Here is a 15,951-nt window from a genome sequence, read left to right on the forward strand (position 1 = left end):
GCCCGGTCATGGGGAATGAGACAGGACACAGAAAATATTCTTTTTGTGGGTGTTTTATTCTCCAACTGTACTCAGAGGAGCACAGTTTTAATTCTATAGTTTTGAGTGATAACGCTAAAGTTTAACTATTCCACTGGCTCAGCCTAAAACTGTCTTTCAGGATCTGAGACGGCAGTAAATATCATATGTACATATTAAACTCAAACAGCATAGACAACAGTAGTGACCTGTCAAGAAACAAATACAAAAAAAGAGAACAAAACAAATAAACACATTGTTTACATCTGACAATTCACATTTCAACTGAAAGTAAAGTGCACTGTAAACTCCCTTTTGAACTCATACATTTTCAAGGGAGAACAACATATCTGACTTTGGTTTCACTGCAGAGCCGTTGTGCTGGGACAAGTACACACACAGGAATCATACAACAAGTGATCTCCCCTCTGAATCAAACAGAAATATGCAAAGTTTTACAAAGTGAATAACAGTGTAAACTTAACAACTTTTAAATCTGTTAGGACACTCTGTCATTACTTACACCAACCTGCTCACAGCACGTGACCATTAAAACATACACCCGTGGCAGGTTCAGAACTCGACCGGAACCAACACCGAGTCTCGAGAGTCCAAACAAAAAAAAACACACTGGCGCTCACAAACAGTCCAAAATATAGTTCTGGGAACTGGCCTGGGGCTGACAGCACAGCAGTCCATAGAGTTCAGGTGGCCAACTGGGAGGGTGGCAGCACAAAGACCCAAGCGTAAAGGGTTCAGGGGGCCCGCCACGCAGAAAGTGGCGGCAACTTAACAACTCAGGAAGCAGTCCACATGGCAGGGAGCAATAGCGTGAAAACAGATCAGGAGGCCGACCATGCAGAAGGCAGTGGCGGCAACACCATTCAGGAAGACCGTTTGGGAGGCCATTGTTACGGCCTTGGCCATTATGTGTCTTGGTGGCTGTTTCTTGTTCTGTCTGTGTCTTTAAGTCTCTGCAGGTCCCTGATTGGAGAAGCTGCCGGCTGCTGATTGGTCCCCTGATCATGTGGTTGCTTTCAAAATCCCTCACCAGCAGTTGTCCCGGGGCAGCCACTGACAGCAGCAGCAGACCTGACCCTGGCTTCCAAAACCTGTGACATTTATGTTTGAGATTCTCGTGACTTACCAAGCTTTGTATATAGTGTGTACATTAGTTTTAACTTCTAAATAGCACTGAAACAGAAGGGGTGAGCTGCCTTATTATTTTTCCTTGTACTGTTTTCTCCTGTTTATTTTAGTTAGGGAGTTAGGGTGTAGCGTTTGTCTTTTGTTTGGTTTTTGTTTCACATAGGGTTTCAGATAGCACCTCCTCACCTGACTTAGCTTGTTTTGTTTGTTATTTTGGCCTTTGTTCACCCCAGAGCTTCATCTTCAGTGTAGACAAATAAACCACCGTTCACTAAGAAATTGTTTTTTCTGTGTATGGTTTTGGGGCCCAGGGCGGGGTCACTTCCTTTTTTAACTCTTATGTTACGTTCCTGTACCACTAGACTGGGGCGTAACACCATCCACAACGTTTTTGAGAATTATACCACGGAGTCAGGTACTTCTGATTCGAGGCCTTAGTTTTCACCGGAGCTACAGTATCCAGAGTCGTATGTAGTGAGGAGGTAAACGTTTAGCTTCGTGTGTGTGTGTGTGTTCCGTGTTCAACCGAGAGAAAGTGTCCCTTCGCCCGGTTAAGCAAAAGTCAACAATCTTCGACCAACGTTGATGGCCTTGAAGGAGGGACAAAGAGTTCTGTCAACAATCCTGTTATCGTGGGAAGAATTTGTTGTTCCAATCAGCTTCGACCTTGGCAGGCCTTCAGCTGGCACCAGTGGGATAGCTGCATGAGTGAAGATGGTGAATGTTTGGATTTAGTGCGAACAACTGCATCCAATTTTTACAGTTGGTCTAATGTCCATCACTGGTCACCAATTCTCTCAATTCCCATTGTTCTTCTCCAAGATCTTATCCATATTGCGTTCAAAACACAGTCTGAGTACTCACAGCCCTGCCAATCGTCTATCATGTCAGCCAGCCTTGTGGGATTTTGAACAGCTGTAGCCGCTTCTTGTTCTTCGATAAGCCAGCTCCAATCAGCCCGACCTCTGTTATTGTGGTTCCGAATTGGTAGATGTCATTCAATGTTGTCCATCGAGAGTGTCACCAGACACAAGACGCAAGGGAGTCATACTGTTGTGATACTGGGGAGAAAAGGGTAAGGTGTGAGAGACTAAACCGTTACACATAAAACTTCAAAAACCTAAAGAGTGTATGAGAATGTTAGCTGTGTCGTTCAGCAATACACTTATCTACAATGTGTTAGTAAAGAGTGACTTCTGGCTTGTTAAGCAACGGTTTAACAAATTTCACTGCAAACTATAAAAGGAATCTGGATTTAAATAGAACATAGTAGTGTTGGATGTAAGTGCAGGAAACACTAGTATACAGTGTCTATGGAACAAAGCTCTTTCAACATTCACAATGACCAAAGTGAGGACTACAGGCATTTCTCTCAGTCAGCTGATTGTGTTTAGGGAAAAAGCAGCTAAATACACTGAGATTGCTCCACGCTGTTAGTGAGTTAACTCTGGATATCTGTGGGTTTTGTTAACTTTGGGTGAACAAAAGCAGAAAAACGGTAAAACATGCAGACAGGGAAAGTCTGGTTTATTTCATGAATACAATGAAACATTTTACAGTTTACAGAGGAAAGCAACATATATGATAAATAGATACACATAACACGGACAGTGAGAAGTAAAACTCATCGTCTTACCAGATGTTATATTCTTTAAAAATAACCCAGTGAAATACGAGTTTAGTGTTTTTAGTCATCCATTAAAAACACGAGTCAATACTTGCTCCTCCCAGCAGCATTACTGAAGTGACACTTTAACGATGCTTCATATCACAGTCTTTATGATGATAAAACATGTTCTCTCGTTAGCACGTGTCTGCGCTGTCACTTGTCATGAAAATGTCCAGAGCCAGGGTTCAAGCTTCCTCTTCAATCACCATTGTTCATTAATAGGACGCACAAAAGATTGGTCACATTATCCCCATAAACAACATGTTTTTATAGAAATCATTGTGACACAAATATTTAGATTCTTGTTTCACAACGTGCACGAACTCAAAATCTTTAGAGTTTCATATTTATAAAGTATCGAAAAGAAGACATTTATTCCAATGTATGAAATACACTTGTTGTAAAAAAAAAAAAAGCTCCTGCCATGGCCTTCCTTCTGTGAGTGCACACACACACACACACACACACACACACACACACACACACACACACACACACACACACACACACACACACACAGACACACACATGTCTGGTTTGCTATCCTCGTGGGGACATCCCATTGACATAATGCTTTCCCTAGCCCCTTACCCTAACCCTAACCATTAAAAATGAATGCCTAACCCTAACCCTTACCCTAAACCTAACCATAACCTAATTGTAACCCTGACAGTAAAACCGCATTTTGAGTGTGAAAATTGCTTTCAACCCCGAGGGGACCTGGATTTTGGTCCCCACGGTGCAGAAAGTCCCCACCAGGATAGTAAAAGTCAGATTTTGGTCCCCACCAGGATAGTACGAACCCGTACACACATACACACACACACACACACACACACACACACACACACACACACACACACACACACACACACACACACACACACAGATCATTAATACAAAGGATTGCAGCAGCTTTTGGATTTTCACTCTTTGTTGGATTTAACATGAACAGTCACATAAAATTCATTCCAATTTTTTGCCTTTGCTTCAATTAAGATGTGTCTTTTAATCTACGATACCTTTCTTGTTCAGAAAGTTTACTGACACAGTAAAGAAGTAGCTGGGAACTCAATAAGTATGAGCAGCAATAGCTCAGGGACACTTTCTGAAATAAAGAGGATTTCATCATCTGCAGTTTGTGAAAAAAAGTGCCACATTAAAAAACAAATCAGGTAGTAACCAGACCGAAAAGCAGCGCACATTTCGGTGCTTTATTTCGGTGCTTTATTTCGGTGCTTTTTTTCCTAAGCCAATTCTAGCCAATCATTTTACGTTTCCGAGGATAGTAGGCGGGTCCAGGTACGTACGTTCTTTTAGAGCAGAGCTACAGATTAAAAATGCCCAAGACGAAGCGGTCAAAAGTCTGGCTGTACTTCACAGCAAAAGATGCAAACTCAGCAGCCTGCAACAAGTGCTTTAAGGTCATACTGTGACACTGTGCAAAGGAGGTAACACCTCGAATCCGATGAAACACCTGGCAACGCATAGCGGGTTTTTTTAAGCCGAGAAATGCGCCGTGTTTGATAGCTTGCTGCGAGACCTCACACCGAGCACATCTACTGCGGGTGTGGTGCCTGTTATCAGACCTGGAGTTAGCAACATCCCCCAAAAACCCGAAGAGGAGAGTCGTGGCCCCTAGCCCTGCCAGTGTAGCAGAAATGATGAGGAAGATGATGGCAGCAGCAGCCGTTCTTCTCTGCGTGAGCACCTCAATGTTGTTCGTGTGTAATTTACGTTGAGTAGGCTAACCACGTTATTAAATTAATGCATGTAAGGTGAACTAGCAAACACCATCGTAGTTACATGCGGCTGTCTTCTTGTTTGATGGCAGATACTCCCTTCACCCTGGCCAAAAAGGCTAAAATGACCAAAGAAAAAGTGGAAAACAGCTAAACATGAGAGGTTTTTGGACAAACTTTGTGTTTTTTCCATTGTTTAAGCACTGCTTCCAGCCAAGAGTGATACCATATATGCCCCATAGCTGCAGAAAAGGCTAACATTGTTATCTTTTTACAAAAAACAGCTGAACATGAGAGGTTTTTGGACCAATTTTGTGTTCTCCATTCTTTAAGCACCGGTTTGAGCACCGTTTAAGCACCAGCACCATTTCAAAAGTACCGGTTTGGCACCTTTTAGGCAACCTAAACGATACCTATCCCTAGCGCCAGCTATAACACACATACTTACCGTGTGAAAGGACCGCGAATGTCTTGGAGCAGAGAAACACGCTGTATTGTTGCTTTTCTCTAATGCATAAGCAATGCCCGACTGTCATAAACGCTCTGTGCGGGTAGCAAAGTCAGCTCCAACACATGTCCTGGCATCTTTCCACCGGCTGGCTGGTCCTTTCATGCTTTGATCTGCAGCACAACATCGCACTGGTCACTGGGGCCCGGCAAAACTTGTAAGTCCTAGTTTGGGTCTTCACTGCTCGCAGAGAATTAACAATTAAAGAAACTGATCCAACACAAAACTCAAATCCAACAGCACAGTGGGAATTGTCCACAACCGCGCTCAGTTTCACAAATAAACAAAAAGCTTGCACCAGCCATAGACACAGGAGGGAAAACTGAAAACTTCCCAGAAACTGAAATTTTAATAAATTAATCTCGCTAAAGCCGCCTCTACGTCATTTTGGAAAGGTCCAGAGCCTTTATACATAGCATATGCCAAGAAAACTCAGTGGGAGACAAATAATATGTAGCCGTAGAATTAAACATCTACAGTTTAAAGAGACACACAGGTCAGTGTGTCTCTCGCTATTGTCCCTAAACATTAAGATCCATAAAAAATCAGTTTTATCAAAAGAGGACGCATGAAAGAAGCAAAGCTGGCAGTTCTGAAGAGCAGTGCACGCTCTCATTTCACGTTGGCCTACATTTTCCAGAAAAACAGAAAGACCACACAGTTACTGAATTAAGAAAAAAAGTTAAAACAAATCCAGCAAAGCTGCTTCTAACACAAACGTTCATCTTTCAGATCAGTGTCTAAAAAACACCATTAAAAACTTTGATCCTGCATTTACAACAGTAATTCCTGTTTGTATAAATTCACACTGAAAACCAAAACGCACACAGCGGTTGATAAACAAAATTAAATAATGTATTGCACATCTATGTTTTTAAGATGGCATCGAAAGTCAATGCTTATTTTGTCTAAACAATTTGAAATTTAGACGGTCAAATACACAAACTAACCTGCGGGTGTCAGGCTCAAGGAAAGAGTTTGCTGGCTGTTATCAACCTTTATGCCTCTTCCCCCATTCTCAAGACAGACAAAACACACTTCATCTCCCCCACCTCTCGAGATACACGGCGTCATGAAGTCTGAAACAGTCAACAAAGCACTATTGTTAAGACAATGTGGCAATGCATCACAGTTGGGAAGATGCAAATTCAGCTTAACTAACCCAAGAAAATCTGCTTTTAAAACACACGCAATTTGCTGTTTCAGGTTGACTGTCTAAAAACAGAGTCTTTCTATAGTGTTAGGATAAAAAGATGAAGTAATTCCACGCTTGTATAAAATTCACACTGAAATATCACTTCATAATTGATTGATTAAATTAAAAACCCTGGTTAAACATATATGAACTCAGAAATCACACGAACAAGCAAAAGTGCCTTGTACAGGGGTAGGCGCACGGGTACACGCATGCACATGAACCCGCACAGCGGGTGGGTGGGTGGGTGGGGGGGGGCAACAAAAGTGCCTGTTTATTACTACTTTGGAGGCCCAAGTAGAGTGTGCAGAGAGAGTTGCAGTAGTCCAGTCAAGTGGTGATAAATTCATGAATAAGTTTTTCAGGGTCTTTCATCGGAAGATAGGGCTTCGCTTTCGGTATCTGATGTAACTGATAAAAACTGGTTTTAACCACTGTGGATACTTGCTTCTCTAATTTGAAAGACCTATCCAAAAATTCTCAGAGGTTTCTTACATTGTGGGAGAGATGGCTAGCAAGAGGACCAACAGTATCAGTTAGCTGTCCCAAAGGGGTATGACTATCAAAAACAATAACTTTGGTTTTATTTTCATTCAGGGAGAGAAAATTATGTGATAACCAGACTTTGACATCATGAAGACAGTTAAACAGTGGTTGCAGTGGGCAGAGACATCGAAATTCAGGGGAAAGTAAATTTGGATGTCAATGGCATAGCAGTGGCAGGAGATATTGTATTTTTTTGAAAATGGATCCCGAGGGCAGCATGTACAAGGAGAAAGAGTTGGACCCAAAACAGACCCCTGTGGGACACCACAGTAAATAGGGGCAGAAGAGGTAGAGTATTGCCCCATTGCAACGGAGAACGACCTCTCTGAGAGATATGATTTGAACAATGATAAAACTTTAAGACCAACTACATGTTCTAGCCTTGATAAATGAATGTTATGATCAACTGTATCACAGGCAGAAGTCAAATCTAGTAAAACTAAAACCACAGAGCAACCTGAATCAACAGTTAAAAGAAGATCATTAAAAACTCTTAATAAAGCTGTCTCAGTACTGTGGCAAGGTTTGAAACCAGACTGGAACTTTTTGCTAATATCATTAGCATCTAAAAGGGTCTGAAGTTGTTTAATAACTATTTTTTCCAGGATTCTGGACATCACATCACAAACACAGAGTAATTACACTACAAACTTAGCTTCCTAAGCTAATTACAGACCCTCTGCAGTTTGCCTACAGGGCAAACAGGTCGGTGGATGATGCAGTGAATATGGGGCTGCATTACATCCTGCAACACCTCGACTGCCCGGGAACTTATGCCAGGGTCCTGTTTGTGGACTTTAGTTCGGCTTTTAACACCATCGTGCCTGAACTTCTCTCCTCCAAACTCTCCCAGCTCAGCGTGTCACCAGCTACCTGTCAGTGGATCACCAGCTTCCTGACAGACAGGAAGCAGCAAGTGAGGCTGGGGGAGATCACCTCTGAAACTCGGTCCCTCAGTATTGGTGCCCCTCAAGGATGTGTCCTCTCACCACTACTGTTCTCCCTCTACACTAATGACTGCACCTCCAAGAACTCGGCTGTAAAACTCCTAAAGTTTGCAGATGACACCACCATCATTGGCCTCATTCAGGATGGTGATGAGTCTGCATACTGGCAGGAAGTTGAGCGGCTGGTACTCTGGTGCAGTCAGCACAATCTGGAGCTGAACATGCTTAAGACTGTAGAGATGACAGTGGACTTCAGGAGACATCCCTCAACACTGCTCCCCGACAGCCCGGTGTCGACTGTGGAGATCTTCAAGTTCCTGGGTACCACCATCTCCCAGGAACTGAAGTGGGAGACCAACATCTCCTCCATCCTCAAAAAGACCCAGCAGAGGATGTACTTCCTGAGACAAATGGGGAAGTACAGTCTTCCACAGCAGCTGCTGATCCAGTTCTACACTGCAGTCATTGAGTCTGTCCTGTGCTCCTCCATCACAGTCTGGTATGGTGCAGCCACTAAACAGGACAGGAGCAGACTGCAGCGGACTGTACGGGCAGCAGAAAGGATCATCGGCGCCCCCCTGCCCTCCATCCAGGACCTGCACCTCTCAAGAACCAGGAAACGGGCAGGGAAAATCATCACAGACCCCTCACACCCTGGACACAGACTTTTTGACCTGCTGCCCTCAGAAGCCTGCAGACCAGGACCACCCGATACAGGAACAGTTTCTTTCCCCTCGCCATCTCCCTCCTAAACAGTTGACCTGTCACACTGCTCACACTGCCAGACTGCAGCTGCACCTTATGTACATTCTGTAGTATTCATTCCACCTCATTTCATTTCTTCATCCTGTATTCTATGTATATAAGTTTAGATTGGTTATTTATGGTTGGTTTACACAGCTTTGTGTATGTATGTGTATGCATGTGTAATGTATATATAGACACGTGCGTGTGTGTGTGTGTGTGTGTGTGTGTGTGTGTGTGTGTGTGTGTGTGTGTGTGTGTGTGTGTGTGTATGTGTGTACGGGTTCGTACTATCCTGGTGGGGACCAAAATCTGACTTTTACTATCCTGGTGGGGACTTTCTGCACCGTGGGGACCAAAATCCAGGTCCCCTCGGGGTTGAAAGCAATTTTCACACTCAAAATGCGGTTTTACTGTCAGGGTTACAATTAGGTTATGGTTAGGTTTAGGGTAAGGGTCAGGGTTAGGCATTCATTTTTAATGGTTAGGGTTAGGGTAAGGGGCTAGGGAAAGCATTATGTCAATGGGATGTCCCCACGAGGATAGCAAACCAGACATGTGTGTGTGTGTGTGTGTGTGTTTGTGTGTGTGTTTTACATTGCTGTGCTTGAGAGCCACCATCTACCAGAACCAAATTCCTTGTATTTGTCTGCACATATACTTGGCCAATAAACACAATTCTGATTCTGATACAGTCTCTAAAAACACTGGCGACAATATGTGCAGTTTGTTACACTTTTCTAGGACATTTACCTCATGTGTAGATAGCCACGCAAACCTTTGCAGCCTCTAACTCTCCGAAATAATCTAATAATGGATAGTCCCAGGCTTTTTAACCTTAGTAGGGGGTTTTCCTTTAAGAGGATCGCTGACCCATCATTAATCTTGTGCCTCATCACATAAGCCAAGGTATGAAAAAGGAAAGAAACTTTCATTCTAAGCTGTTTAGACTTCATGACTGAGAACCTACACAGATGAAGTGTGGGAAAAACTCCACTTAAAGTAATATGCATAACATGTCTTTGGGTATTTTTATTGTCTAAAGTGCTTTAAATAAAAATTCTTATTTTACACTTTTTGAATGTTCCTACAGTTGGTTTGTGGTTGATGTGGATTTGCTGCTCATGCATCAGAGGCATCCCCCCCCTCTGTCCCCTTCTGGCTGCCTCTGCCTCAATTTTATCTCACAACTTAGACATTCACATTACTCACACTCACATAACACATACATATAGGATCTTGGGGGTGGGCTCACAACACGGACTCCAAATTACCATCAGGGTGTACACCTCACCCCTGGCGTCATTGCCCACCTCTCAATTTTAAATACACGTAGACATTGAGGGCTATCAGCCCTCCTGGGTTTTAATTGCACCTTAGAACACATATACATCAACACTACATATGAGCGGGTAGAGGGAGGTTTGGAGTCTTCTCACACCCCCGGTCTCTGCGGCCTGCTGGAGCGGGGGGGCTAGGAGGAGGGTCTGGTGTGTGGGGCCTCCCTGCTGCTGCGGAGTCGGGGCAGTCTGCTTCTCCCCACTGCAGGGAAAAGGGTAACACCACCTGGGTCTGGGTGCAGTTTCCCCCTCCAGGGGCAAGGGTACCTAGACCCGGTTCTTAGAGTACGCTTGGGGAGTGTGATTGTGTGTACAGCGTCTCTTTTTGTCTGTCTCCACGTTGGTTGAGTGTGGAGTAATTGCCTATGAGAGCATGAGGGTGGGAATGGATGTTTGTATTTGAGTGTGCCTGTATGTCTGTGTCTGTATGTCAGGTTGGGTATCAGACGCCACCTCTCTGGGGACATCTCAGGCCCTCCAAGGTTTGGAGGCCTATCTCCCCCCACCACTTCCCCTGCCGGTGGCAGACGCCCTCAGACATCGGTGAGTTGGTGGTTCTTTGTGTCCGGGGGTGGGCGTCCGGGTACACACCGGCTCACTCCTTGGTGGCTGCTTATCGGGGCCTGGAACCTGGGGCTCGCTCGGGCCACTTCGGGGGTGGGGTGCCCTCGGCCTCTTGGCCTGGGGCTCGGTCACTCAGGCACAGCTGGCTGCCGGCGGAGCTCACGGGCACGTCACTGCAACCCCCCCTGGCTTCTGCTCCGAGGCTGCTGAGTGATCCCTCATCTGGGACTCTCCTCAGCTCTTTCTGGGACAGTGGCGCGGCTGCCCCTCTGTTGGTCTTCCTTGGTCTCTTGTGTTCTGGGGGCCTCTGGATGTCTGGAGTTTTGATCTCCTCCATACCTGCTTCATGCCCTGGAGGACGGGGCAGTGGCCCCCCACACCCTCTAGCAGATCATTACATTAAGGAACCTTTAAATACAAGCGCGCTCATGCTCACAGGTGTACACACAGGTGATCACACACACAAACTACACCCTTTTTGGCTCCTACCTCAAAGCACACTGTGCGCTGTCGATCTTACGTGCTGCACAATAATGTTTAATATTAAGTATTTAGTGTTATATTCCCATATATCATTGTGATGTTGTTTATTCTATTACTCTCGTTTTCTTCTGCTTGTTTTCTTTTTTCTTTCTCAACAGGTGATCCAGGTGATCGATATATGTATTTTTTGTCTGCTTATTTTGTTGGTTTTTGTTTTTTGCCCTTTATCACCGTCCCTCTTCTCCGCTGTTTTTTTTTTTCCCCCCTCTTTCTTTCTTCATTTTCTTTTCCCCTGTCCCGTATCTAGCAAGTAAAAAAAATAATAAAATAAAATAAAATAAACAATAAAAGGTAAATCAAATGGACCATTATGGCAAGGCTGAGATGGTCCATTTGGTAAAATAAATCCGTTGGGCATCTTTCTTCGCCTTTAGACAATAATTCTGATGGCAAAAGAACCAAACGGGACAGGTTTAAAAAAAAAAAAGAAAAAAAAAAAGGATTTGCTGCTCATGTGAATCCTCCCACAGTGTTTCATTAGCAGCTGTAACCACAGTGACTCTGATAAAACAGGAATTAGCAGAATCCATCTGATATGAAGCTGTGCTTTGAATACCACTTCCCTCCTCTTTGAAGAGTAGTCAGATATCTGTGTTCAGGTTTTTGTACAGCCTCTTCTACACTTTGTATCACTGTGTTTGTAGAGCACAGTAGTAGAGAGCTGTGTCTGCCAGGGTTAGGGCTGTTATGGTCAGAGTAGTTGTTGTATCTGATGTTTCTGATTTATATCGATTATCAGGAATATACTGAGTTGTGTCCCCCTTTGCCCCTTTCCAGAGTATAAACTGAGGAGCCTGAAGGTCAGAATGATGTCTGTACCAGTGAAGCTCGATATTACTATCACTTGTCTGATAGCTACATGTGAGTTTGACAGATTCTCCTTCTGTTTTAGTGACTTCAGTTTGTTGATGAGTGATTGAGTCTCCAGCTGTTAGTCCTGGAAAAAGAAAGAAGAAAAGTAGTGAAATGCAGTCTGTATATCTGCTTAATGCAGCAGCTTCAACTAAACTTTAATCCCTGTTCTTAAACTCACCTATAATGTGAGATAGAAGCAAAAAGAGGTGCAGCAACATGTCTTTGGAGTTATTAAAGCCAGACAGACAGCACATGAACAATGTTCTTCCACTGCAGCACAATGACCAACAAATAATGTCATTGGATGAGCTCAGGTCTAGTGGGCGGGGTCAGTTACCTAGTGACATCATTGTTTGAGATCAGCACAGCCAATCAAATAGTTTTGTGCTTCCACAGCAGCTCTGTCTCTGTCTCTGATCTTTACTGCTTCATTTCTCTGTTGTCTTTGGAGCAAATACAACAGAATACTCCACAACATCCACTAGAGGGAGCCACACACTGTTAAACCTCTGATTCTTGTGTCATTGGACTGATGACAAAGGTTTTTGTACAGAGTTTTGGTGTTTCCTGTCACTGTGGGCTGCAGAGCACAGTAGTACACAGCAGAGTCAGACAGCTGAAGCTTCTGGATCTTCAGAGGAACTGATCTGATGCTGGAATCCAGTGTTGATGAAAATCTCTCCTTGAACTCGGCTGCTGTGCTTCCTTGGTCCCCACTAACACGACTCAGGATGAATTTGGGGCTGTTGTTTCCATCCTGTTTGTACCAGAAGAGATAATTACCTGATGAGATGCTGCTGTTATAGAGACAGTGAAGTGTTACTGTGCCTCCTGCAGCAGCAGTCTCTTCTCCTTTTGCTTGCAGCACGTTGTCTTTTTGTGCTCTGCATTCTGTAAAACACCAACAAACAGTATCAGTGTGCTGTTAAAGAATCATGTCAATGTTGGATTGATATCAAAGAAACAGAGTTGTGTTCATACCGAGGCACATAGCAGCCAGCAGCACTGAGATGAACAGAGGCGTCATATCTGCAGTGTAGAGTAACTGTGAGCTACAGCAAGTATAAAGAAGCTGTGATCTCTCTGTTTAGTCTTCATCAACACTAAGTTGGTGGATTAGAAGGAGGAGCCTGATCACAGTGACAGGACTCATTCACAGCCCTGTGTTATTCCCCCTGCTGACAGCTTTACACTCAGCACGTCTTTCTGCTGCTCTGCTTTCATTGGATATTTGCTCCTATTGCAGGAAGCAGGTTTAACAGACTGAACTGTGAGTCGGGAAAGAAAGAAATCATCAATGGAGCTCTGATACAGGCGTTACCATATAGATCGACAGACCACGTGACTTTTGCATGTTGCATTGTAGGTACAATGCAGTGCAATGTAGTGGCAGCAAAATCAAAACACTGCGTCAAGCGCTAGCATTTCCAGAACCGGTAATCATTAATTCTGCGGTTTTAATTCCTACTTGCATTTTATTTCCCCCCCAAAAAGGCCAAATGTGTCATCTGTGACATTTGTGAGGTGCCCTTGAACACGCCGTCAGTCTTGTTGCTGTTGAACAACAAAATGTTTAAAAATGTCGCGAGTTTACCTGGTCATATTCTCATGCGCGACAAGTGCTCTTTAATTAATGCAGCGCATAACCTTAATCGTAAAGGTAGCAGGGTGTTACATGTTTTCCAGTTAGCCATCTTAACTCTATTTTCTAACTCTGTATTTTCAACGGCCCTTTTTCATGACAACACCCTCTAGTGGTGCAATATTGTATAACATTACAGAACACAACATCTCCTCCCTCTTTATGAAAGACACTTCATCGTAAAAAATTATCACCAATTAGCATAGCACCAAAATGAAGTAATTCAACATTTAGCAAATCAACAGTACGCTTGTAAACTTAAATTGTAGTAACAGTTGTAACATCAGAATACTACAACTAGCAAAGCTAAGTAAACCTGAAGTTATGTTGCACTACTATGTAAAATGAAAACAGAAATTATTATTCCACTTATTTCCAGTGTTGGGCAACTTACTTTGAAAAGGTAATTAATTATAGTTACTAGTAAAAAGTAAAAAGTAACTGAGTTAGTAACTGAGTTACAAGATTCTAAAAGTAATTAATTACTTGAAAAGTAACTATTGCGTTACTTTAAAAACAATGATTAACCATAGGGTCCAGGGTATATTTGGCCATTTGTAACTACTTCTGATGTTTCCTCTACATTTCACCTTTAAAAACTATTTCCTTTGCCTTATTTGGTATCATTCTTTTCAGCACAACCTCACGTGTCTGAATTTACAGTCATGTTTTCATTTTGACTGTATTAACACAATTGATCTAAACTCAGACAAAAAACATAAAATCCGAGTAGAAAAAGTGATATTTTTACTGTAACAACCACAAACATGTTTAATGAATCATATTTCATAACTTTAAATACAAATATAAATTGTCAATTTTAAAATAATATGCACAAGTTTTGCAAACAACAAAGTTATTTGCAGCCATTTACCTTTTACCTTTTTTTAAAAATAACCATTTCAATCTATTTACAGAACAATCAGCTGTTCTTCAATAAGATGCCACACAAATTATTTGTGCCACTCCAAAAAATAATTTCTGTCCACTATGAGATAAAGGAGAACATCACAGCCTGATACCTGCATCTCTGACAGCAGCAGGTGTATCACACCAGGTATTGTTTTGACACACAACACACTGTTCTGATGCAGACAGTGTGCGGGAGGCAAAAGCCACAGGTTTTTCTGTGCCATCAGGTTGCACTTGAGCAAATACAGCACTGAGCCCATAGTCACTTGCATCAGATCACAACACGCAAGGCAGGGTCAAATAGTGCCCCTGTGGGACTATTTACCAGAAGTTTTTTTTACTTCTTCAAAGTGGCTTGTGCATCTGAAGTCCATGTGAAGGTGTTGTTGTCACTGGCACAGGCACACATAAGGGGCTACTGCAGTCGCAAAGTTTGGCAAGAACTTGGAGTACCATGACACCAAGCCCAGGAAGGACCTCAAAGCAGCAGCATCAGATGGGGGAGCGGCTCTCAGAACAGCATCAGTATTCTCTTCATCAGGAAGAATGCCATCAGCAGTGACAACATGACCTAGGAAGCGTAGAGAGGTCTTCCTAAAATGGCATTTGTTTTCATCAAGCACAAGTCCAGCATCTTTGAGCTTCTGCAGAACGGTGCTAAGGTTTTTGTCATGCTCAGCCGCACTTATACTGTAGACAATAAGGACATCCAGGTAGTTTTGGACACCTGGGAGGTCTTTAAGGATTTCAGCCATCATTTGTAACTGCAGATTAAAAGTTTAAACCCTTCTGGAGAAAATATGAGAATACCAAAGTAAATCTTTCAGCTGTAAAAACATCATTAATGCACCAACAATGTTGGGAGTTTATTACTAGTTACTTTATTTTAATTCTGATGCTTTTTACACACCTCATCACTGGTGTAACTTTATGTTTATACCTATATCTCTATATTTATATATTTATCTAAATATTTATCTATCATAACTCTGTTTCTACACTCATTTTAGATGAGTGCTTGTTGTTTGTTGTATTTGCTTGTTGTTGTATTTGCTTGTTGTTTGTTGTATTTGCAGGCCATTTACCATATGGTAAAATGGCCATTTTACCATATGGTAAATGGCCATTTACCATATGGTAAAATGGCCATTTACCATTTTACCATATTTGCTGCTATGACAACTCAATTTTCCTCTGGGATTAACAAATTTTCTCTGATTCTGAAATAAGGAATAAAATGTCTTTGTGTCTGAACGTTCCTACAGTTGGTTTGTGGTTGATGTGGATTTGCTGCTCATGTGAATCCTCCCACAGTGTTTCATTAGCAGCTGTAACCACAGTGACTCTGATAAAACAGGAATTAGCAGAATCCATCTGATATGAAGCTGTGCTTTGAATACCACTTCCCTCCTCTTTGAAGAGTAGTCAGATATCTGTGTTCAGGTTTTTGTACAGCCTCTTCTACACTTTGTATCACTGTGTTTCTAGAGCACAGTAGTAGAGAGCTGTGTCTGCCAGGGTCAGGGCTGTTATGGTCAGAGTAGTTGTTGTAGGTGATGTTTGGGATCCATATCGTT

The sequence above is a fragment of the Pelmatolapia mariae genome, linkage group LG18 (genome assembly GCF_036321145.2).
Source record: "Pelmatolapia mariae isolate MD_Pm_ZW linkage group LG18, Pm_UMD_F_2, whole genome shotgun sequence".
Classification (NCBI taxonomy): domain Eukaryota; kingdom Metazoa; phylum Chordata; class Actinopteri; order Cichliformes; family Cichlidae; genus Pelmatolapia; species Pelmatolapia mariae.